Here is a 25,247-nt window from a genome sequence, read left to right as displayed (position 1 = left end):
CACACAATCTTTTGACTCTACAGCTATGTTAGAACACAACACTAAAACAAGATGCAGTCAGACCGATGCACTCAGCCATCACTCCACACAAGTCTGTGACCAAACCATCCCTTAAACAAAGGTACCTGGCGAAGCTTATTTCTCGCGAACGGTTTTGCTCGGAACACAGTTTCACAAGGCAGGACCAGTCCCCGCACAGCCGTACGTCTCCCCGGAGCCGGGATGCTCGGCAGCCTCCCTTTGTGCGGAGCGCGGCGGCACACCCTCGGCGCGCAGCCCGCGGGGTCGGCAGGCCGGGCGGGGTCGGGCAGGCACCCGCCCGCTGCTAACCGCGGGGCCGCCAGCCCCGGCTCAGCCCTCTCGGCGGGCACCGAGATAACGCCGTGGGGCTGCCTCGCCTTTACGAGACAAAAACCCGCTCGGCTGCCTGACAGCAGATATGCGGCGTTATCGCTCCGCATTCCGCCTCCGATCAGCCGACGGCAGCGGCAGTCACCGGCTTGTCAAAATGGCAGCTCCGACGCGCTAACGCGCTGTCATTACTCACTCGCGCGCCCGTTTCTTCTGAGTCCTCAGAGGAGACGCGTGTTTATTGCTCGGCAGAGCCCGGCACGCCGTGTCACATTGTTTTCCACCAGCAAAATGGCTGGTCCGTTCAGCACCGCCGCCGCCGGCCCGCGGTGCTGCCCCGGCTTGCGGGAGCCATGGCAACAGCCTGCCGCCGGCCCGCCCAGCACGCACAGCCCGGCCCGCCCCCGGCCCAGCTCAGTGAGGGGCCGCGAGGGATCCGGGCCAGGGCGGTGCCTGCTGCGTTGTGTGAGCGTGTGCCGGCCGGCGCTCGCTGGATGCGCTGAATTTGGGCACGGGAGCTGTTTAATAGGGCGAAGCATCTGCGGTAAATCCCGATTTAGGAAAGGGAAAAGAAGCATTACACAAAGCAGCAACACAAAGGTGATGAAGCCCCACTCGTTTACCACAGAAGATATCACAGTTACCCTTTGTTAGCCTTAATGGATTAAAGGTTGCTGCTTATTAGGCAAATTTCAGAAGATTGCACACTGTAATCACTTCATGAAACAATTTTACCCTACTTAGAGTAACACGTCTCAGTGCAGGGAGGAGAGGAGGCAACTGCTGGTAAAAGTTTAACCTATTGGGTTGTGCCACCCCACACAAATAAGAGCTGGTAAAGTACACACACTTCTTCAACTCAGTATTATGAAAAACATTTTAAAACATTGTAAGTATTTAAGCATGCAGTATTTGAAACACAAAAACTGAGTATTGACTGAGAATGGTTCTGGTGCTTCAGGCTGCCTGAAGAGGTTGTGGATGCCCCATCCTTGGAGGTGTTCAAGGTCAGGTTGGATGGGGCCCTGGGCAGCCTGGTTTAGCATTAAACGTGGAGAGTGGTGGCCCTGCATGTGGCAGGGGAGTTGGAGATTCATGATCCTTGAGGTCCCTTCCAACCCTGGCCATTCTGTGGTTCCAGTCCCTTCCTACCCATTAATAGGAATTCACGTAGTTTGTGCAAACTGTGGCCATTCCTTGTTCAGTCACGCATATTGGAGAGCTACCAGCCCCAAACACGATGTGCAGACTGAGCTGTGCTGCTTCTCCATCCACCCAATCCCCATTTCTGATACCAGGCACTCATCTTTCAGTATAATCACAAGCAGAGATTTTAGATCCACACATTTCTTTCCACGGTATCTTTACCCTGGTGCTCTCATTTTAGTTCCTCTTGAAGTCATTAATACTAATAAGTAATAATAAATGAAAAGAAGAGGAAAATTGTCTGTGGGATGCATACTTTGTTCCATGGTTACAGTCCAACAATACCTTCTGATCAGAAGTCTGCTGATTTGGCAACCTGATTTTGAAGCTTTCGGCTGGGAAACATTAAACTACTGAAGTAATTATTTACACACAAACTAAGTATTATAACAGAACCACTCTGCAAGAATAGCATTTCACCATGTTCAGTCAACTTTTTTGTTAATAAGCAACATGAAGACAGTAGATCCAGTCTCTTGCTTCTCAGGGCACTGACACAGTCACTGACTCTACAAAAACATTCTTCAGTAAGTGGAAATAAGTAAACTCTGAAGTGCTCCAGACTCTAAAGTGCTAACATGTTGTGATTACCATTATAGTACTCTCTATAGGCAGGCTGAAATCTCAATTGATGAAAAAATAGAGATAGTGAGTTTTAAAACAATAAGCTAGAACTTGAAAAGTTTCATGATGCTTGTCCATGTCTATTTATACAGCATTAACATATAGTGCAAGTTCCATATTATAGAAAAAAGGGCTCTTGAAGTTACTTTAAAAGAACTATCATAAGACAACAGTGCAGTAATTCAATCTTCAGGGCTCAAGCTCGATGTTTTTAATACAGACATATTTCCAGTTAAAAGAAATGGAGCTTTTGTCTGTGGTACACATGCAGGACCCTTCAATACCTTTCCTTCTCTTTGCTAACATAGACCATGAGGGAGAAGTTAGAAGAGACTTAATTGAAGAGCAGATTATGGCTCCAGGCCAGCAAATCTAAGAGAACCTAACCTGTTTGGGACCACTGAGAAGCTCCACAGATGTCTGAGAAAGTTTTGTTGCATCTTCTGCACATCCAGTCCATTTTTTTTTCCTCCTAATAAAATCCAGTTAAATCATGGCAGTAAGGGTGGAATGAGACACACAGTACTGCTGTCAATCTGGATAAACTGGACAAGTCCCACTGCTCACGTGCAGTGATGCATCTGGGAAAAGTACAAGTTGATTGAAATTGTGGCTGCCTGTCTATTGCCATCACATAAAAATTCTAGTTCAATTATATAGTGGTATTGCCCCCTGCAATAAGTGTTTAAACACTTAAAAGTGTTTAACTTTTTAAAAAACACATTTGCTTGCTGTGGTCTAAACATGACTGGAAATAGAACATCAGCTAGTATCTTAGCACAGTCTCACTCAAATGGGAATTTAATTGGAGTTTTCTGATCTTTCTTGTAGTACCTAGAGGATGGATGCTTTCTTCAAAAAAAATAGCTGAAAAAGCTCACTGGTCCTCCACTAGCCCACGGTCAACAGCCTTCATTTTGAGACAAAAATAATAAGCATTATTCTTAGCGTTATCTATAGATACTGTATCAGTATATCACTCACCACTGTGATTTAGCCCTTCCTGCCATTTTTCTTCATAAAGTAGTTTCTGGATGTCTCCAGTAAGCTTCACAGAATAGAAAATTATACCTTCAATGAAACAACAACACAATCTTATGACCTTCCACCAATTCTGCTTGCTTACATTTCATTAAAATTCTGTTATGAAAAGTAAGTTTAACTTCAGCAATTTTGCTACATTCCAAAATAGTTTTAAAAGCATGATCTATAACAAATAAGGGGCACTGACATCCACTGACAGGAAATAGCAAAAGAACAGAAGAACTAGCAAAAAACAGATTATATTAAAGCTAGCGTTTTATTTTCTGCTTTGCTGTAATTGTTCCTAGATATTTTCCTATTAGTGAAATATATCTGCTATTCAGTCCTGAAAATCATTTGAAATTACAGATCTTTCAGAAACTTTTTCCAGTTGTGTAAAAAGTCAATATTATATTTAAATTGAAAGTTCTTTCATAAAGGCAAAATTGGACTGCTCTCACCATGACAGAAAAAGTTATGATTTATTAATAAAAAAAATGAACTTTTCAATTGATTGTTTTGTTTTGTTATTTTAATTGGTCATTTTACTTAAACACAAAATATAAGCAAGCAAGCTGAGACATAAACTAATAAACATAATTCGTCCAAGGATGCAGGTGACCACAGGCCTGGAAAAAACATGATGTCCAGTTCCTTGGTCATCAGTATCAATAACCACTTGAGGCACTGTCTTCTGAAGAGCATACAGAAGTTCAGACATGTCAGGCAGTAATTGTACCAAGGGTGAAGCTTTTACATCCTCTATCTAGCTGAACACAGAGTTCAGCCCCAGCTGTTGGCTTTGTAATTTCAAGCTCTCGCAAATAATGATCAACTTTTGTACTGTTTGTTCAATGGGATATTTGGCAAAGATATTGTAGAATTCTAGGTAAGTCGTACACAGTAATGAGTCGATATGAGTTGAAAATGCGAGACATTCAAATAAAAGTATTAAAATGTATTTCAGAAATGCTTTCTAGAGAGTTTTGGGGAAGTTTTACCACAAGCATATCCTTATTACATAGTTGTCCTTTGAGACATGTTACTTACAGGAAGTGGTATAGGCATACAATAGGATAGAAGAGATGAGAAAAGTAACTCTGATTTTCCTAAGAATCAAATATTTAAAAGTATTAAAGGAAACCGTTAAGCCCTTTTGCAATTAAAGATGAAAGTGCTTTAGCCTAATAAGATTAGATCCCTGCAGTATTGTTACATCTTACTGCAGTGCTAGATTTTATTGAAATCCTCAAGCAATTTCCACACTATTTTCTCTCCCATTATCAATATTTTACTTTTTGATATAATTTCACTCAAAGGTAGCACTTAAGCTATGACTACCTATTCTCAAATATAGAATTTGACTAAAATTATAATAAACACTTTTTTTTTTTAAAGTCTTTGCAGATATAGCTTTCAGTTACTTAAAATACAGCTAAAACTAAAGATGAAATCGACTGAAAAAAAAAAAAAAAAAAAAGAGGTTCATTCCTTTCATATTTGTTTGGTTATCAACTACTGTGATTAACATATCACTCATAACAATACCTAATTTCTCATCACTTTAAATTACTTCAACATAGTTATTCCAACAAAACATTTCACATTTTACACTAATTTGTGTAGATATCAGTTCACAAGAACCACAATATGAAGGAAAATTCTGTTTCCAGTTCTTTAGGACAACATTTCAGAGAAAACGAGTGTGAATCCAAGTTCATGAAGAACCATGCTCTCCCAAAAATTAGTAATTCATCCCTAGTTTTAACAGAAAACAACAGTTTGAACAACTTCCATGCGAGCAAACGTTGTAAAGTTTATCCTCCCATTTCTTGAAATACTGCAGATACATCAACTGTAATCTAAAGTGAAACAAAAAATGAGAAGCAGCCGCTGAAATACACTGTACTTTTAGAATATACTGAGTACATTGCCAAGACAGTTAATAGTTTATAGTTCTAGACAGTTTATAGTGAATAGTCCAACCAATTTATAGTTAAAAGTCTTCCAGTCCTGACTTTGCCATGTATAGTTATTATTAAATTATTAAGTATTATTAAATACTTATGTTAATTTGTAGACTTAAACAGGAATTCAGATCAAGTCAAATTCCAAATAACATTTCACACCATCTAGTTTCCAGCACTACGCAAAGTGAATTTTGCTCTCCATGCCAAACTACAGATACCTACAAGACTAAGTGAGCTCCTCTCTAATTCTGAACAGTAATGCTATCAAAACCAAAACTGGGCCAATCTCACACTAAAGTGCTGAAATTTTAAGAGATTATAACAGAAATTGTACATGAGCATTTCTCATATACTGCTATAAGTTACTTGATATTTTTCACTCAGTCTCCAAGACTTTTCTCTTTCCTCCCCATTTATAAAACAGGAATCCAAAACACTTACCATTTCCATTTTTGTACCATCTATGACCTAAAAGCCTTATTCTGAGCTCTTACATACAGACCTTCCAAACAACAGCTTCCCCCTCTCCCTAGCAGTTCTTACTTTTCTTTAAGCTGTTGCTGAAGATTTGCAGCTACTTCTTGGGAGAACGGTTCCGTAGCTTCTGCTAGAATGGTTCAGGCACACATACCCACATTTGGCAGTTCATTACTGTCTTTCCTCTGTCCCTTCGCTATCTTTTTTTTGCACCTTATTATCACTACATTTATAGAATACTCTTTCATACTCTACTAATTAGAGCATGCATTCCTTTTCTATTTGAGAAAGGACACTGTAACCTTTAATCAAGTAATGAGCGTCAACTGTGCGAAAAAAAATGCATAGGAATGAGAGTTTACTGGTAAAAAAAAGAGTGGGATAATGGATTTCCAGGTGTTGCCCACACTTACTGGCAAAAATACTTTGCAAAAGATTTCCAGCATGTGTGGAGATCCTCACTGGTCTCACTTCTGCCTTATATAAAACAAAGGCCATCCCCAAAAATAAGAATCAATTCAAATATTTATCTCTTTACTGCACAACTTAAAATGTACAGAGGCAGCAGAATCGTCTATCTTTTCTATATAAACATTATATTATATATTACTTTATCATATAGACATATGTGAGATAAAATTGTCACTTTCTACTCATTTTTCCCTTGTAGCCTCAACCTAGGTGTTTTCATATTTTTCTATTCCATGCACTACTGTCCAGAATACTGATCTATTTCTTAATATATACCTCTACCCAACCTAATTTTTAAAAATTTGACATAGGAAAATAAGGGAAAAAAAATTAGGAAAGTCAGTCCCAACTGATCTTTCTTGCTTCTGCTTCCTCAGTCCTGGGCCCCATACTTTCTACATTTCATGATGTTCCGGACCAGATGGTAACCAGCTGACTAAAAATAAAGAACACTTTCCAAGGCTCTTAACTAAAGAACAACAACAAAAAAAAAAGTTCTTGCCTGATTAGATTGGTTTATTAAGTGATAGAAAACTTGTTGGGCTAGTTCTCTCTACCTCTCACACTCCTTAGTGCTAACTGAAGTACATTTTAAAGTTTGTCCTTACTTACAGATTAGGATTCATACACCTTACATACAGGACTTTAATCTCCCCTCCCAGTGCTCCTAGAAAAATAACTATTTGAAACCTAAGCTTAAAAGAATCTTAAAGAAATGCCATCAGCTATGGCACTTCAGATGTCGGAAGCATAGAAAAGCATCAGTAGCAAATAGGTACAAAGCTAGAAAATAGACTATTTTATGAAGTTCTTTGAAAGCCAGGAAGTTTAAAATAAGCTCATTTTAAAGTGGGCTTGTTTTATCAATTCTGAGAACTTTGCAGCCTCTCTGTATGCCGGATGAGGTCACAAATGAATTCCAAAACACCTCTGACAAAGTATAAATACCATAGCAGAGAATGTCTATGTCACATTAACATGTCTGTCTGGCATAGCTACAATAGCAAACTTGATAAGGTACCTATCAGCTTATCCACAGCATTCTTTTTGTGAAGAGGTCATTTCTTCTTTTGTTCTACAAAGTGAAGCAGTGCCAAAACATTCCAGAACTGATTAAACAAATAATAGCACCATCTACCTCTGCTAAGAAATTAACAGTCTGTACTTTTTTGCTAGCTTAATTATTTTCCTTAGAATAACACATCAGGAATTTCTGCACATCACTTGCATAACATGGCTTTTGTCCTAGAAGTGAATCTACTTATTGCGACTTCCAGCTTCCAGTTTCCTACTAGCTGTAGCTATGATTAAGCTTCTCAAAATATACTTAACATTCATTTTCTACTTTTTCTTCAGTAATTTTCAACTTCATTTCAATTTTTGGTCTTGAAGGGTGCTGCATACAAAGCAGTAGGTATCAAATAATGACAAAGGATTATTTAAAATCTGCTGTCAGTTTACCAAGCACCTCACATTTAAGGAAATCATTTGTTATAGAATCTTAGAACTAGACTTGGTACTAAGAGGGAAGCTTGAAACATTACAAGAGAAACAATTCCACAGCAACATTAATCTTCACCTGTATTAGCCTGCAGTGTGGCCCTACATCAAATAGGGCTAACAGCATCCTGGGCTGTGTTAAGATGAATATTTCCAAGAGGTCGAGGCAAGTTATCCTTCATCTACATTCAGAGATGGGGAGGCCACACCTGGGGTGCTGTACCAGTTCTAATCTCTCTAGTACAGACAGCAGCAATTCTGCAAAAAAAATAACTTCTTAAGTTTTGGTTTTTAATTAAAGATCGTGATTCGTTGTTCTGTGACAGAAACCCACAAAACTTTGATTTTTCCACAGAGGATTCAACTTAGATAAGCAGAAACCTGAAAGACAGCATCAGAAACTACAATGTAGAAGCGTTTGAATATTGAATTATCCTAGCATTGAGTTTTTAAGGAGGCAGCAGTGATGAGTTTGCTTAGCACTGCTTTCTGAAGGAAGCTGCAAATGAAGTGTAGTGTGGGAGGGTAAGAACTACTGTATTCATACACAAGAGGAAAGAAAAGACATCTCAAGTGTATTCATGATTTAGAAGCTCCTATCACAGATGTTGTTTCCATAGCAACGAAAACACTTCAAAGCTAGGCAAGGATTTTAAAGGACAGCACCACATACATTAAATATTAAAAGCAGATACTGTCTATCAAATGATTATTTGAGAATTGGACCAATGAACTGGCACAGTTCATTAGAGTTACCATTTGTTAAGAAGGTAAAAATCCACTGAGTGATCCATTAAAAATAGGATGGAAATAGTGAAAGAATCACAAGAAAACACCCTGGTACACAACATCCTGTTTCACAGCTCTTCTGCAGGCTAAATCTAAGATGAACAGCGCACTACCAGTTGATGCAGTTCTGCTTAGCACACTCACCACCAAAGGTGGCATTCAACATAATCTCTCTCCTTGGATAGACTACATGGCATATGTGACCTCAGGAAAAGACAGGATAGAGAAGGCAAGAAGCAGTATGCATGGAACTAAGCTCACGATGATCCAACTAATTTGTAATATCTACCTTTTTATCACTTCCTTGTTTATGTAGCTGAAAGATTCAGCATAAGCCAGCCTTTTCTAGATAAAGCAACAAAACACAAACAAAAATAACACCTTACCAAAAAAATCCACTTGTACTATTAATAATGCTTAGCACTAGACAAATGCTACAGAGAAAATGTACATTCAATTTTGCTGGATCAAGACCTTTATCAGTTTTTTCAACAGCAGATTGTTGCTGCTGCTGAACTGTTGACTGGCATATAATAATTAATTGAATACCTTCAGCTGAAAACCCCCATGTGGATAATTCACCCATTTATTATCATTTTTGAGAAATGAAACATCATAAGCATGTAATCTATTTTCCAAACTCAATAAATGCCTTCTACAACAAAGGTACAAATATGTTATGAACTATGTATTTTCTACACTGCACCACTACATCTGATGCACTATACAACTTCAGAAATTAACAACGTAAAAATACCTTTGAAAGCAAAGTTACACTTCAAGTTATTTAGCCATTTAATAAGGCCATATTTGTCGGTCTGATTCTCACATAAGAGAAGGGACATGATAAAAGGAATACAGAACGACAAGCGTCAGATTTCTACCTATCTCAGCTCACTTATTCAAGAACTGCATTGTGAGGATTTCCATGCATATCATGAGAAGGATACCTCATAGAAGATCAGTCTGAAGGTACTTTTCAGGAAGTTATTAAAAATGCTCTTGGACTCCTCCTAACTGTCCTATTAGTATCTAAGGAGCGAAGCACATTCAGTACAGTATTTTCAAATACCTGCTTTGGTGTAATAGTATTTTTAAATGTGCTGGTAATCGACAGGGAAAGTCAACATTTACACCCAAAACATATCAACTGGTTCTTCCCTCAATTACATGTTTTTCAAGTACCTTACCCTCTTAGAAGTTAGTACTATAGCATTCATGCAAGAGGTACAATACCTTTAGGAAAAATCTATAGTAGTCCAACACTGTATAAATGAATAAAATTCCTGCACTGTATTACTAGTTTTAATCAGCCACAAGAATAAAATAAAGAAAAGCATGACTTTTTACTTGCTCCCCCCAGAGAAGAAAAGGATGTAGGTGGGGCACCTAAATGACTCTAATTATTTGTTAAAGGTCAGGGTTAGCTTTTACCAACTGCATGAGGAAGCTAAATATTTGTCACATCTCTGGAGCACAGTCACGAAACTGCCAGTGACTAAAGCACAAATAAGCCTTGGCTAGGACTCAAACTTGACTATATTTAACAATACAATACCTTTTTAAAGTAGGTAAATTGTAAGACACTAGATAAATTTATGCAAGATACATTCAATGCTGAAAAAATTTCAATGAAGATTACTGTTTGGCATTTGCTATGTGGTTTGGTAGTATGATCGCTACATTTGAGGAGAAAAGGGAATTTCTTGCCAAAGTCTTGAGAAATACCCCTTTGAAAGATGAAAACAATCTTGCTGCACTATAATTATTACTGTTGCTGAAAAACACAAAGTGAGTTTGATAACTGATATGTTACCAGGATACCTAGTTCTTCATGAAAAACTCTTATTTCCCTTGCGATGTTTTCTGTACATTAAGTGAAATGGAATTTCCAGCCTTGGAATACACTTACTGTCTTCTCACAAAATGAATGAGGCCACTTAATTCCAGGCAGTCCAGTTTTAACCTCAGAATTATGACAGAAAAATTTACTTGTCCATAACCTCCTCTTAATTAGCTTCTTCCTAGAAAATCCCTAAACAGACTAAGAAGTTAAGCAGGATTTCCCTTATTTAATTTTGGACATGTACAATATAATCTTAGCAAAAATATGTTTTTTTTTTTTGCAGTTTTCTAGTGAGTTAACAGGGTACTGCAGAGAGATTATGCATAGAATCAATTTTGTTTCTGAGGCATAAATAGTTCATGTGCAGGTCTGCCAGGCAGTTCTGCAGCAGTTGGTTTTAATGCTATGAGCACTTACCTACACATGCACTCAGCACTCAAACAATACTGAGATACTAAAGTGGAGAATCAGGAGTTTCTTGATGCTGAGGAGTTGTATGCCAAGGGTATTATAACAACCACCCAGATATTTTCATTCTCCGATATTAAGCAAAATCACAGAAGTAGAATAACAGCTCTGGAGAAAATGTCCATCTTCCTCATTCACATTTTTCTAGTGCGGAAAAAAAAAAAAAAAAAAGCTTAGGAGCCTTCAGAAAATGCGCATTGTTTTGATTAGTAAGACTTCAGGCTAGTAAAATAGGGAGAAAACTAATTATTGAAGCTAGAAATCTTTGCGCATAACAGTTGTCAGCTTTCCTTCCTTTTTAGTCCAAGTGCAGTACATAACTGCACCATATAAGCTTCTCAGGGCATTCTGAAGTCCGCCTCATATTTTTGCAGAGGTTAGCAAGCAGTAGTTCACAAAATGATATTCCTGAATGGAGATATTTCATCTTAGTTCCCCTCAACAGAGGCCCAAAGAGTTTTTTGAATCAATGCACAAATATTTTCAACTGGAAATCTCAACAGTCAAACTGAAAATAAATAAAAAACAGCATCGATTCTATCACTGACCACTTTTGACCATTTTAATTCTACACTGAGTATTTTCATTCCTCATTTAAAACTACAATACTTACATTCATTAAGTGAAGTAAATACTTTTAGTCTCAATATAACAACAGTAAAGATTAAAAAGGCACAGAGGCATATGGTTTTTTTTTTTTCCTGCTCTAACTTCAGCACAGTGGCACTGTACACACAACTATTTTATGATGGACTTGTAACTTTTTCCCTAGAATTCGGAACTGTCAGTAACTTATTTGAATTTTACTGAATGCATATAAAAATGAAAATATTGTTTCATTTGCCCCACCCCTGGAGATGTTTAAGGCCAGGTTGGATGGGGCCCTGGACAATCTGATCTAGTTCTTGATCAAGCAAGTGGCAGTTCTGCCTGTGGCAGAGGGCGTGGAACTAAATAACCTTGAAGTCCCTTCCAACCCAAGCCATTCTATGATTCTATGATTTCATCTCTACTTCACAGGAGGGCCACAAAACAGGACTACCTAGAAGAAAATCTTTTTTTAAATAGCCAATTATAATCTTAAGAGAGAAAGATGCATCAGTGCCATAAATAAATAGAAACCACAAAACCAATGAAGTATACAGTTCTTCCAGGCAAAATCATTTACCATTGTTACTAACATCCCAAATGTTTTACTAGATGGGAAAACAATTGCTGTGTAAATATAGAACCTATTTATATGTCACAACATCAATGATGTCATAAGTACCTCATTATGTCAGTGCGTGAAAAATCATTTTTAATATGTATCCAGTCTATTCTTTTAGCTAATTAGCACTGATGTAGCTCAGGATTTCTAGAGACTGAGATTTTGAATAACTTCAAAACTGCATACCTGCTGATGAAGTAAATGAGAACAGTGTTGCCATATTAAGTATTTTGCATTTTTGACACAATGGGAAAACATTAAACAATTTTGAGTCAGTGAAGCAGGTATAAGGCAAGCAATTTGTTAAAAATCATCTTACAGGCCAATGACAGCCACATCAAAGAATCTCATCTTTCTGGATATTCTACCATTTTTTGATCCAACTTTTCCAGACAATCCTCAACATCTGGCATTATGACAGAAACAACCTCAGGTCCCTCCATCGGTCTTTACAGTGGGATATTGTACAGCTTGCAGTATTATTTCTTTCAGTCAGCATATACCTCTTCATTCAGGCCAATCCTTACAACAGACAGAAAAAAATCTTATTACATCTTAATCTGGAGGATGAATCCAAGTGTTTTTCTTCCTTTTAATTATTTATTGAGTCATCAGAAAGCCTGATGACTTCTCTCTTCCTTCTCCTTCTGGCAGTGTACTATTATTATTTTGTACAAGTGAAAGATTGAGTTCCTCTTTTTAAGGTACTTAATTTTTATACAGCTGGCCAAAGTCAAAACTGAAGAAATGTTCAAGCTTCTAAAGAAAAGTGTTTGCAGTTTTCAATATGTTCAAGGAGACAGTAATATCTTAATTCAAATTGAAACAGAATTCAGTTTCTCACATTTAGGAGCACACAGTTTGGATTTAAACAGTTATCTGTAGGCTGCATTACCAGTTCCAATTCTGATGTGCAGATCCTCAACTGCAAGAGTCTGACTTTAAATTCAAGGATACAAGTAGAAAACATAATATCTATTTGCTCCTCTATACTGTATAATAGTCCTTTCAGTGTGTGAAAATTCAAAAGAATGAAAATTTTATTGCTTTTGGAATCATTCATGAGCTCTGAATAAAGACAAATCCTAGACACCTCTTTGCATATTGCTTCTTGTTAGGCAATTTGATTTTTAAAGAGTTGTGATATCAGGAAAATAAATGCTAGTGATTCAGTCTCAAGAAAACAAAGAATTTGGTATATTTTCATAGTTTGGAGTTAAAGACATTCCACACCAACCATTTTTGATGATTCTGCACAGAAGTTCTCTTACATCCAGTTATTAGTAGAGCTTACTTTTAACAACTACTTGAGTTATACTATCAAGTTTTTGATCTGAATGTAATCATGGAGTCCCCAGAGTAAATGTTGATGAATCAAATTTATTCTCTTTTTATTGAAAGCCACTGAAAGGAAAATAATATAAAAAAAGCATGATTCAAGGCATTAAAAAAAAAAAAAGTCTTTAAAATGACAGTATAGTGATGGTTTGTTTTTTTTTTTTTTTTTTGCCTTTGAGAAAAGCAGCTTTCAGGAGCCTCTAGAAGGCAGATGTTCGCTACATGAACCTGAAAGTTTTCCTCGTTCAGATTTAGAATTTATTCAGAAGTTAGAAAATGGAGGGGAAAAATTATTCCAAATTTATGCAATGCCATCAGGTCCTTAATTTGAATAAGTTCTCCTACTGAAATAAAAGATTTAAAACAGAAAATGTTTATTTTGTACATTTCGCCTTGTCCAATAAAGAGGGTGGGTTTTTTTGTTTGCTTGTTTTTTTTGCTTTCCAATACTTTTCATTGAAGTGCTGAAGTTACAGATATTTAATCTCCTGAGTAAGAAAAAAATGATTTTCAAAGTGCCATGAATCTTTGGGACATATTCAGGAATGGCATAGCTGAATTTTAAGCTGCCAGAACTTTCACTATCATGTTTTTGTGATGTATAAAAGGCCATGACTTTTGGGATTCTTCTCCATTTTTTTTTTGAAAGTGATAGGGGCAGAAGTTACATCAATAATATCTGCTGTAGGCATTAAAAGTCAAGACTGTGCATTATAGATGTTTCCATAAGCCATCAGGATTATTGTTGGAGGATTATTCCAAACGTGGCGTCTGCTCAACTAGAAAAACTATGAGAATTTCCATGCCTCATGATAAAAGCTTTTTAACTGGTAATTAGCATCTACCATCAAATTACTGATAAATTTAAGAGGACATTTACTTAGTGACTGATTCCAAGCTGTCAACCCTTTCAAAGTAATACACTTGTTTCCAGCCTCCAAGTAAACCTTGGTCTAGTCCTCCATGCTGATATGAGATTCTTTTCAAAAGTGCTGAGAACTTGCACTAATCTCTTATGTTGTAACTGGAAACCTCAATTTACAAGAGAGCAGACTATTTTTGAGGCCATTGCAAGTATTCTGCCTAAGGATCCCCCACACAATTGCTCCACTGTTATCAGAGCTCTTTCACTTCAATCCTGAAGCACAAAAATTGTTAAGGATAATGCCACATTAAAATAGTTGTCTGACTATGGTTTAACTGTATCAAAAACCAAACTACCAGATCAAGTTGCAGATAAATTCTGTTGGGAAGAGCTAAATCCTTTTCATCTGAGATGCACTCACAGGAAAGCCAAGGAAATCACTATATTTCCTAATGACTTCTTTGTCCCTTATTTCTTACATAGAAACATCTAGCATCAGACCTAGTACAAAATATATGGAGCATGAGTGGAGCCACTTCATCTTTCCTCCACATTCCTCCAATAACACAATCACACCCTAGGTTCCAGCACTGGGACCCCAGTGATCAAGCCAGCTTTTCATTACGTGTGTTGAGAAGCTGAAAGGTATTAATATATAGCTATTCTTTTAAAGAGTAAGTTAAAAGCTAGCAGAAATGTAGCAGCTGCAGCCATCAAGCTGCCCTCCTCTCATTTCCAGTGAGAATTGGAAAACATTCAGAACAAGGTTATTGGCTTATAGACTCCTACAGTTGTAAGAGGTCTGAAGTCAGAAGTGGGTATATCGTACATTTTCTGAAACGAGCAAAGGCTCATTGGTATTACCAACACCTCAGATCTCAAAGTAGACAAATTCTCAGTTTACTAGGTATGTATTCTTAATAATCAGTAGTATTTAAAATAATAAAATATCTTACTTGAATTAGTCATGCAGTATTTCCTTCAATATTTCATAAAATCAATCAGCTCACACTGGTAAGATCAACCACCAACACATCAATCTACGAGAGTATGAAGGTTCTGGTTGGCTGCTTAGTCTTTCAGTGCTGCCACCACTGACCCTCATAATGCAGCAGAAGATGAAAATGACACACTTGGAAATTAGCAAAGATGTCATACATTTAATGTGTTGTGATTTTCTGCAGCAAATTCTAGTGTTTGAAAGGTTAAGTGGCAGGAGCATGATCTCACAGCAATAAACAAAGAATTTCAAGGAAGCTAAGGTCTGTCAAAAAACTTCAAGCCTTAGAAGTGCATCATTATTTATCTTCTAATCACCCAATCATAGCTTATTCCAAACTTGTGATCTTTTGGAGCACTAGCTGTTTAAGAGAAGTATCCACATTATTAGCCACATACTGAGGAGCACATATCCATTTATATCAGCCACCTTCAAATGGACTCCAGTGAATATCTGCTTTTAGTACACAGTTTCCCAAACTTTTCCTCTTGAATTGCTCCTGCAATCACAACTGAGTTTCAAAACTTTTTGTCTGGGTCTGGCAGCTACAGCAATATACTAAAAAACAACACATTAGTCTATGCTCATAGTGCCCTAATAACATAAAGCCAAATATACAGTCTCATCTTTGATATTCGGAATGCCACAAATAGAAACTATTTGAGACAGAATTGTAGGATTTTCTTGGTTAGCAGTGTTGTCATCCATTCAGCAAATTATATAACCACATACTGTAAAATTCCAAATGAATGAGCAGATTCCTATTTTTTAGAAGAAAATTGAATTTTACACTTTGTCAGTGATTTAGCATTCATTGAAGATCTACAGACAAAGTGATATGTACCTTCATGAGACTCATCAGTTCAATTTATATATAGTCTGTTGAAAGGCTGGCTTGCGAAGAGCATACTTTGGAAGAGAACAGAAAAACAACTCAGCTTCTAAGTGCTAGGTTTTCCACCTACAAAAGATGCTACAATTAGCACTAACATTTGGTTAAGTGATAGGTAGGAGTCCTAGCTGGGTAGCTAGCTAGCTCAGTGTATAGAAAACTGTATGAAGAGAGGTCAGTGTTTGGTTTGCTAAAGTCAGAAGAACCCATTATGAATGGGTTCAACCTGAAGTACAGCTAACAGCATGCTAACTTTTCCTAATCCATGTCAACTCAAATAACAGTAGGTAAGCCATTTAACACTTCAAAAAAGTTATCCCGATCCCAGTATATTTTTCAAAAATTCATTTTAAAAATGAATTTGACCAGTATTCTCCCTCTGCCGTCCCTCACAGCAGTAATATTTCTCTTGCCTGTGCTAGGCATAGTCTCTGTAGAAAGCCCTCAGAATAACGGTGGTATTTTTAGTCACATTGTCCTTATTTATTTGCCACATCTTTTCGTTACATTTTATTAAAAATAACAGTGATCTTCAATAGAACTTAACTACAGTCTTATTATAATACTCTTCAGTGATTTTTTAAAAGCCAGATTATCATTCTTTTTTTTGATTTCGTTTTTTTTTTTTTTTTTTTTTTTTTTTTTTTTTTAGACATAAGACAGCAGAGTAAGAAAATTCTTACACTGCTGTTAATTTTAACCACTTTATCAATTATGAGCTGCCATTCAAGTTAATCAAGTGATTCCATTATTATTATCATTAGTTTAAGAGAATGAAATCATTGGTACTAGTCAAGATATAAATAGCTGTGGCATAGCTGAAAGCTGACACAATCCTAAAGCATACTTGCAAACGTTTGTCTTTTTTCCAATCAGATAACCTAACTTTCCTAAGAATTCTTAGATATCTACTCTAAAAAAATTGCAGTCCTGTAATGAAATTTAAATTATTAACATACCAGAAAGCATTCATTAGATATCCTACACTCACAGTCATACTATTCCATAGGAGGGAGTTATAAGAAATACTTGCCAGTTAACATTGTGAATTCCAATTTTTGCTCTGCATCACATCCAGTACTTCTTAGTAGTACAGTTATTTTCTAAACTGATAGGGCTAATGAAGTAACAAGATTTGGATCTAGAATTACAGAAAAACATATGCACAATTCAAAAAAAGCATCCTGAGCAACAAATGTTTTCTCCGGTTCTTATCAGTCCAAAAGTACTTTTCTTGCACCTTACCCAATGCAAGCTTTTAGCCTTTAATTAATGAGACAATTTTAAGAACTAAGTTGTTCTAGGTATTATTGCAGTTAGCTACATTAATTATTGAACTAAGAGGCAGAAAAAAAAAAAATCCACTCTCACAGCACTTTAGTTGAAGAGTATTTGCAAATGGGAAGAGTATTTAATCTGCATAACAGCTGTATCTAAGTTTTAGTTTTACACAGGATGCCACTGCAGCCTGTACTACTGTATGAATGAATTAAACTGTCTGAAAGAACTCAATTTGAATGCATTACTAAAGCAAAGATTACGTGGACTGAAACATCGCAAAAAAGATTAAGTTTATCGCTGTAACTGTGATTGAATTTCGATTTACATTTTTCATCACTTACTTGCTGTATAGGAGATCATTGCACTCCTGGAGAGGAATCTACCCTCAATAATCAGAAGAGGAACATTGAATTTTAGTTCTGCATTTAAATTTTTTTCTTTAAAAGAGCTTATTTTCTTGTGCCCATGCTCCTTTCATAGGTAGGATCTTAGGACCTTTACAGAAGATAAATCATTTTAGCCATAAGGGTTTGAAGACAATTTGAACTATAATACTTATTTCCCCAGATAGTATAGCAACTGTTATCAGTCAAATTGAAAAAACCTGAAAAGCCTGAGACACCACAAAGCTTTTACTGCTATCCAGAGCATTTGGCATACTGAATATTTTTGCCAAATATTACCAATAAGTGATTGCCTTCTACATACTTCACGGTACACGTATGTGCTTGAAGGAACAGGACATGTTTGGGAAAGCCTAGAAAAAGGTCTTCAAATAATTCTCAGAGTAACTCACCTGCTCAACCTAGCCAGTCTTGAATCTGTGTTAAAATACCTGAAAGGTAAAACAAACATGAAAAACAACACTAAAAACTTTGATTTGTAGCAAACCCTGTTGTTGCTTTTTCAGAAACTGTCCATTATTCTGCAGTGAAGAACAATAAAGCAATAGTATGACCCTGCCCATGAAAATGAACCATAATCTATAGAAGTAAAATAGTTTCCAGTATTACTAATTCAGCCAGACTGGTACAATTCATCAGAAAAATGTCTACCTACAATTTCTCATCAACACATTTTATTGGCAAAAAACATTGCTGTGGCCAGGGTCTTACCTCCACTCATGTAATCAGACTACTGAAGTCTCAGTTTGTGCAGGCAGTTCTAACCAGTGATCATGACATACTGTGGCCAAGATTCCTTTGTACATGGATTAGCATGGTGAACCAGAAAACTGACACAGAAGGCCTTTAGTAGCTCCCCTAGTCAAGATGGATCATTGTGACTCCCCTCCAGCCACACTAATGTTCAAGAGCTTTATTATAAAACATTTTATAGTGAAGTGTAGCTGCTATTTTTAAGTTAATCTCATCACTGAAGGACATGTGCAAACAAGCCTCAGCCCACAGCAAGTTTCTAGTTCTTAAAGATGCATATGGAAGTGAAGCAATCACAAAAGCTTTTGATAAAGAACTTATAACAACATGCCCTTCTAATCATATCTAAATGAAACAATATGTACATTTCTCAACACTGAAATACAAATATTAAGTGCATTAAAATTTGTATTTATGTTGAAGCTGTGACTCATGAACACTATCTATTTTGCCACATGAAACATCAGGTTCTTTGGATATTTTCTGCAAGCCCAAAATACTTTATAAATTGTTAAGTCAGTATGAACCAAGAGAAAACAACATATATAGATAAATGTTCAGAAACTTTGAGACAGAAATGTAACTGTGTAGATCTAAGAAGGGCACAAAGTCAAGATCTTTTGACATACCAATTTACTTTGTCTTGACATTTGTTTTCTACTGGCTATGCAGAATTATTTTTTACATTTTCATGTAATAAATATGTTTTAGTAAGCAGCATCAAGTTGTACAATCAATATTAGATTATTTACTACATTTAAAAAAAAATGTCTTCATCTACATCTCTTAAGCACAAAGGCAGCATTTCCAGAGAGAATATCACTATGCTGGGGAAAACAGTACCTGCTGGCTGAGCAGAACATAGTACCTTCCTGTCAGTCTTAGAAGCACAGCTTCAGCACAACAGTTTCAAGAATTGAAGTGAATGCATGCCAGGTTTCACAGCAGGTAGCCACTGACATAACAACAACTTCAGTTCTCTACTCCTGATCCTGATGTCATCATCCAAATCTGAAAATCTGAGCCTTTGTGTATGTGATCACTAAGTACATGTGAGAATACATACCAAGTTAGCCTGAATAACAAAAACGGACAGTACTTCTCAGAAGGTATTGCACAGTTACCAGAGAAAAACAAAAACCAAAGAAGTTACATTTCAGACACAAAAAAGAATCAGTAGATCAGCACAATTATTTTACTATCCAAGTCCATCCCAGGTCTCCTGCAGTGATGCAAGTATTATGTTTGCTTCTTAGTTTTAGCTGTTTTCCTACAGAGCATAATCTAAAGAAGTACAACAGTAAATTTACAGTCTGTCTTGAAACTTATCTGAAAATAATGTACTGCAATTTCCTACTTGCTCTGCTGTAACCAAATATATTTAGTATACTTGCTAAAAGAATTTGAGATCAGTTCACTAAATGCAGGCTTTTTATTTTAGCAGAAATGTTAATAGCATTCTGTATTCCACCTATACTTTTAATTTAGGACATCTCTGATGCACTGGAAAGAACTGAACTGCTGGTAGCCCAACAAAAATTTATTAAGGCAAGCAAGACAGCAGACCCTTCCTGACAAAAAGATGAGTTGCTAAATGTTGTTGACAGTAAAAACAATTCATTATTTCCATTTAGAGGCAATCAACCAAGCAAGTCCAGCTCATCAAAAATAAAGCTGATGTCTGACATTTGGTCTAGAAAAAAAATAAACAAACAAAACCTACTTAATGCCCAGGAAGCACTTAGAATTTTTCAATACATAAATGCTGCTGTCCTGTTATTTAGTGCCCAAGTATTATGACACAACTGCTTTGAGATGCAACGGGATAAGAAATGCCCTAGTCTTTAAAGGGGCAGACAGTTTAATCAAACTGATAATTAAAAAATATAAAAACTGAACTTATGGTTTCTATTGGAAATTGTTTGTGATCTACAGGTAGCTTTCTTAGGTGCCAGAGCAAGCATATATTCTGCAGAATTAAGGAAATTTAAGACTGTCTTTAAAATTCCATGTCCATAAAATTCCAAATTTATGAGACAGAAAATTAAAGATAGGCTCTTTCGAATAATAAAGTATTTGTCAAGATTAACTATAGGTCAGATTCAGTGAGAGTGTCAGAAAACTATTCTCTCTGCTTTCTATTAGGCATAAAAAAAACACCGAACAACTTTAATAGTTGTAATTCTAACTTTTCTACCACAAAGTCAAGCTTAAACACTTTGTGAAGTTTTCCTGCACACAATCTGCACAAGTATGGTAAAAATCTTTTAAAAATATATTGTAGTTCTTGTATAGCAAATCAGATGAGGAAAAAAGCTTTAGGAGGTCATCCAATGTTGAAGCACTACTTTTACCAAACTTGTCTTCAATAATTTTGAACCTGACATACTAAGAAAATTAAAGCCTTGTTATTAAAATATTTTGGGAAAAGCTTGAAATTCAAAAAAGTGTTTTTGCTCGTTGCAGTTTTTTTTAAAGATAAATTAGCTAATTTCGTATGAAATAATATATTTCAATACACAACGTAATAAATATAATTCCATACCACTTCCTAAGGAGGAAAGCAGAATTAAAAAAAAAAAAAAAAAAAAAAAAAAAAAAAGATGTTTGCCATATGTTCAGAGAACAATTTCTTACTCAACCTTTCCTGCTTTCCTGGAATCATCAAATGGATTAATAGTAAATTACTCCTGAATTGTGGTAATACATGGGACAAATCAGACACATCTATATCAGAAATCTATTGCTATATACTATATGAGAAGATAAATGAAACCGCAGTGACCAAGTTTCAGGTTTAGATGGAGGAAAAGTTGTTCAGTGTATCTGAGGGGCCACAATTAAAATCATCTTTCAGTTTAATGGATACACAGTACAATTACAGAGGACAAGTATTTTCTTAGTAGAAGTGTTGTTCATTGCAGAAATATAACTCTAGATAATGGATACACAGTTCATAAGATCTTATAACTCTTTTGACTCAAAAATTAAGAGCACAATACTTAAACTAAAGCCTGCCATGCAAGTATTTTTTCCCTTATCTGCATGTGCTACCTCAAAAGTTACTGAAAGCTAGTTAAACACAAGTTACTTCTTCCCAGGATTTGTCATTAGGTCCTCATGGGATGCAAGTGTGGGAATAAAGTGCTCAGAGCATCTTTTCCATTTATCCTCCTGTACCTGGATTGTCGTTACATTGGTAAGCTCAGTCTGTCAAGATCTGATCTTACTTCCTTGACTCAATTTAGGAAAAGAAAAAGCCTAATTCTAGAGCATAGGATCTCCTTCCAAAGAGAGCTTGAATTGTTTCTTTCCACTACATTGCGCTTTACAAAATTTTAGTATATAACTAAAAGGCCGAAACTTTTTTACCCTCATAGATCCTAAAAGATATTTGAAGTTTCAGAACTGAAGGTCCTAAATTTCACACAACTTATAAGATATATAAGGCTAGATAAGGCACCTTGTCTGCATCAGAAATATCTCAAGAAGTAGATCCAATTTTTGCTGCTATTTATTTCCACTGACCCTTAGGATAGAATATAAAGGGATAAGTATCTGCTGGTTTACCATACATATTTATTCTTCTCAAGATTCAAGCTGTGGAAAAGAGCTCTAAGCACATAACGTTGTCTGAACCTAAGCTCATCACATTCATTCTAAATACATTTTGAGTGCTTTGGCTAGTGATCATTATATCAATGCTCTAAGACATTCTTCAGCTTGTAATATTGTGTCATTTTGTAAGAGCACAACTTGAGATTCAGTATCAGTTTGTGACAAATGCTGTCTTGAACTGACACCAGTTAACTAGATGCTTTCACTCAACAGTGTAATATAAAATTACCAAAACCTGGTTCCTACAGTAAGCGCACAGCAGAGCAGTCTGGAAATAGGTATTCTCTAAGAATTCTCAAGTAGAGATAGCACAACATCACTCCTATTTCAGCTGTGCATCAGAGGGGATCCTATGGGTTGGCTTAAGACCAAACAAACCTCGCATCTAGTTTCAATTCTCCACGGAGGTACAGAAGCTTTTGAGCTGCTATAATTCTTAATTCTATCCAGTATCTTGGGCTATCCAGTCCCCCTTAAATAACAATAAAATAAGAATTAAAAAGCAAACAAACAAAAAACACCTCATACAGAAGAAAAAAAACCAAAAAAGTATAACCTTGGAACTAGTCATTACACAACAAACATTTCTAGTTATAATGCTCAAAATTCCATTTTATAATGTAACCACAATGTTCAGGCCTTTTTATTTTCTATGTATAAACTGGGGTTTCTTCTTGAATGTAGATGCTTAAAAAGATTTAAAAAAAAAAAAACAAACCAACAACTGTAGATTGTAATATTTGTCTTTTCATTTTTGCCCAGCTCACAGCTTGAATTTCAGAGCTAAAGAAAAATATGCCTGCTTTGATCTTTCAAATGATGATGCATGCACTTGATCATTTCTAAAGAAAGCTAATGTGAAACGTGCACAATTTTGATCAGTGTACATACACACAATTTAACATTTCCAGCTGCCCCTGCTCAGCACATGGAACATTTACAAATGGTTCCAGTGTTCAACTGCTCAAACTTACAGTGTTTACTGAGCTTCAAGTGGTGACTGTTATTATGAACTACATATGCAGTTCATGCTTTGTGATTCAAGACACAGTTACCCATAGAAGTTTACTAACTATTGTAAATATTTTTTATTAAGAATTTGTATTGTTGTAAGTATTGGGGATGCATTTCCAGAAAAATTATTACTTACTACCGAAGCTTCAGGGATTTTGAATTCATAACTTTTTATATCCCTCCCTATTTCACGCTTAGGCATTTATCCTAATTGCTAAAGAAGCCTCAGAATCCACACAAAAGCAGTAGGCAGGAGATACTGCTTGTGTGTAGGCAGCAACACTTCATCTTCTGGAAACTGAGAAAAGATTATTCCTTTATGCACAACTTGGGATAAAGTTTGCATAATTTCTCAGTGGCAAGAACGGGAAACCCAGACTTAGAAAATATGTGGGAAGTCAAGTCCCTAAGAGCTCAACTTTAATGGAGAAGGAACTTAATTGGGTAAAGACGAGCAGTAATCAATAAACAAAAATAACCAGTATTTTTGTAAAACTCTGGAATGGACTCATCATTAAACATTACCCCTCCAGAATCCTACCTATACAAGTGTGTCACAAGGAGGCAAGTACCAGAATTTTCTAAGCTGAAAATCCACAGAACCTTTGATTTTATGAATGACAGAGTATATCTGGTTACAACTTACTCTAAATGCATGGTGACAGAGAAGTACTGGTTAGGGACATACTAACATGATACATCATGGTATTGCCACAGTATAAATTTTGGTACATAAACAAATTACATGATTGCCTATAGAAACTGAATAGAGGCAACACAAGATAATTGTCTGAAATTTGTATTAACAAAACAGCTGAAAAAAGATAACATGATATTAAAAAAAGTAGAAAACTTAACATGTTTTATTCTATTTCCTGTACAAGAACATTTACAATTGAGTATTACCTCCAATAAGGCGACAGCTTGTTGAGCTGGAAAAAACTATCCTGGAGAATGTTTTCTTATTACAATTACTCTGCAACCACAAAGGTTTTGAAGATTGCTTTGATATTTGTGCTGTAAATATGTTGTAAATTTCGAACAGAATATGAATGTCAGTGCAGACGGCTGATTAAGGGCATCTTAGGTAGTGATATTTTCTGGTTACAAAATTTAAAGCTATTATTCCTGATGGTTTAATAGCATTTCTTTCTTCCCTCCTTCCCCCCCACTCCTCCAAATCAAAATCAGTATCTGGAAGGTCACAGGCTGTATTTATGTCACACATCACTTCATAAATCAACACCAAATCACAGTACTGTAGCATTTGCTTTATTCCCACATCAGCTATACTCATTTTCTTTAGATTTCTAGCACAGATAAAGTTTTGAGTACAACTGACTACGTGAGATTCCTCTCTAGTTTGAAGCATATCACATACAGTACATTTGCATTCTTCAGATTCAATATATAAATATATATATATATTTTCTTCAATTTTTCTCCTCCCTTTTCCTGAAGATCCTTGTATTCTGTGAATACATTACAACCCTTATGACCGTTAATGCAGCAGTGAAAGAACAAGAAATCAATAAAAATCTCTTTGGAAGGAATCTCTATAGGTCATCTGATCACATCTTCAGCTAAATGCAGGGAAATTTTCAAGTTGTGGCTGTGGAAGATGCATATGGAATACTGACAGGCTGCAAAATACCGGTAATATTTCTTCTTCAAACAAGTTCAGCTGAGCTCTCCATGAGCCTCAACGTACACTAACAGGTTACCAGGCAGTAAAACAACCAGATTACAAAGAAGTCCCCACTGCTTCTATATTTCTGTAATGTATTATCTTCCCTTGTAATCCTGCCTACAATTAGGGTTCATACATTTAAGATGTCTTAAGGAAGAACAGAAATCTGTACCTATAAATCTCATATCAACTGATGTTTCTTACTGATTTAAACAGACAATGGGAAAAAAAAATAAAATCTATGACCATCTAGAACAATCAGGAAACTTGTAAATTAAAGAGCCACACAGAATAAAAGGTTAATCCACAATGAAAAGTAGGAAGGCAGAAGGATGAAGCAAGTAGAGATTGCTGAAACATGATCCGTTAAAGGACCTCAGATTTTTTTCAAGATGTAATGTGTAATTTAGTATAATGCAAAAAAAAAAAAAAAAAAAAAAAAAAAAAAAAAAAAAAA

At 36.1% G+C, this 25,247-nt stretch overlaps 1 protein-coding gene across 31 annotated transcripts in view; it reads right to left on the bottom strand.

Annotated features, from left to right (window-relative positions):
• Positions 1-25,247, bottom strand: part of SORBS2 (sorbin and SH3 domain containing 2) — a 185,431-nt gene that overhangs the window by 136,994 nt on the left and 23,190 nt on the right. For 18 of the 31 annotated variants that reach the window (XM_042811805.1, XM_042811813.1, XM_042811824.1 and 15 more), the window contains 4 exons: positions 18,108-18,146; positions 10,675-10,869; positions 7,702-7,880; positions 3,166-3,252 (listed from right to left, as the gene is read on the bottom strand). The exons of 2 other annotated variants lie outside the window; for them this stretch is intronic. The gene's annotated coding sequence lies outside the window, so the exon portion shown is untranslated. Of the gene's footprint in view, positions 1-125; positions 214-547; positions 675-3,165; positions 3,253-7,701; positions 7,881-10,674; positions 10,870-15,982; positions 16,074-18,107; positions 18,147-25,247 lie in introns of those variants that run through there. 11 more of the 31 variants (XM_042811803.1, XM_042811815.1, XM_042811812.1 and 8 more) reach the window with 8 other exon arrangements.

This window comes from Centrocercus urophasianus, unplaced genomic scaffold (genome assembly GCF_019232065.1).
Source record: "Centrocercus urophasianus isolate 14NV4802_14NV808 unplaced genomic scaffold, USGS_Curo_1.0 seq_13, whole genome shotgun sequence".
NCBI lineage: Eukaryota > Metazoa > Chordata > Aves > Galliformes > Phasianidae > Centrocercus > Centrocercus urophasianus.
This window is presented reverse-complemented; position numbering and strand designations above follow the sequence as displayed.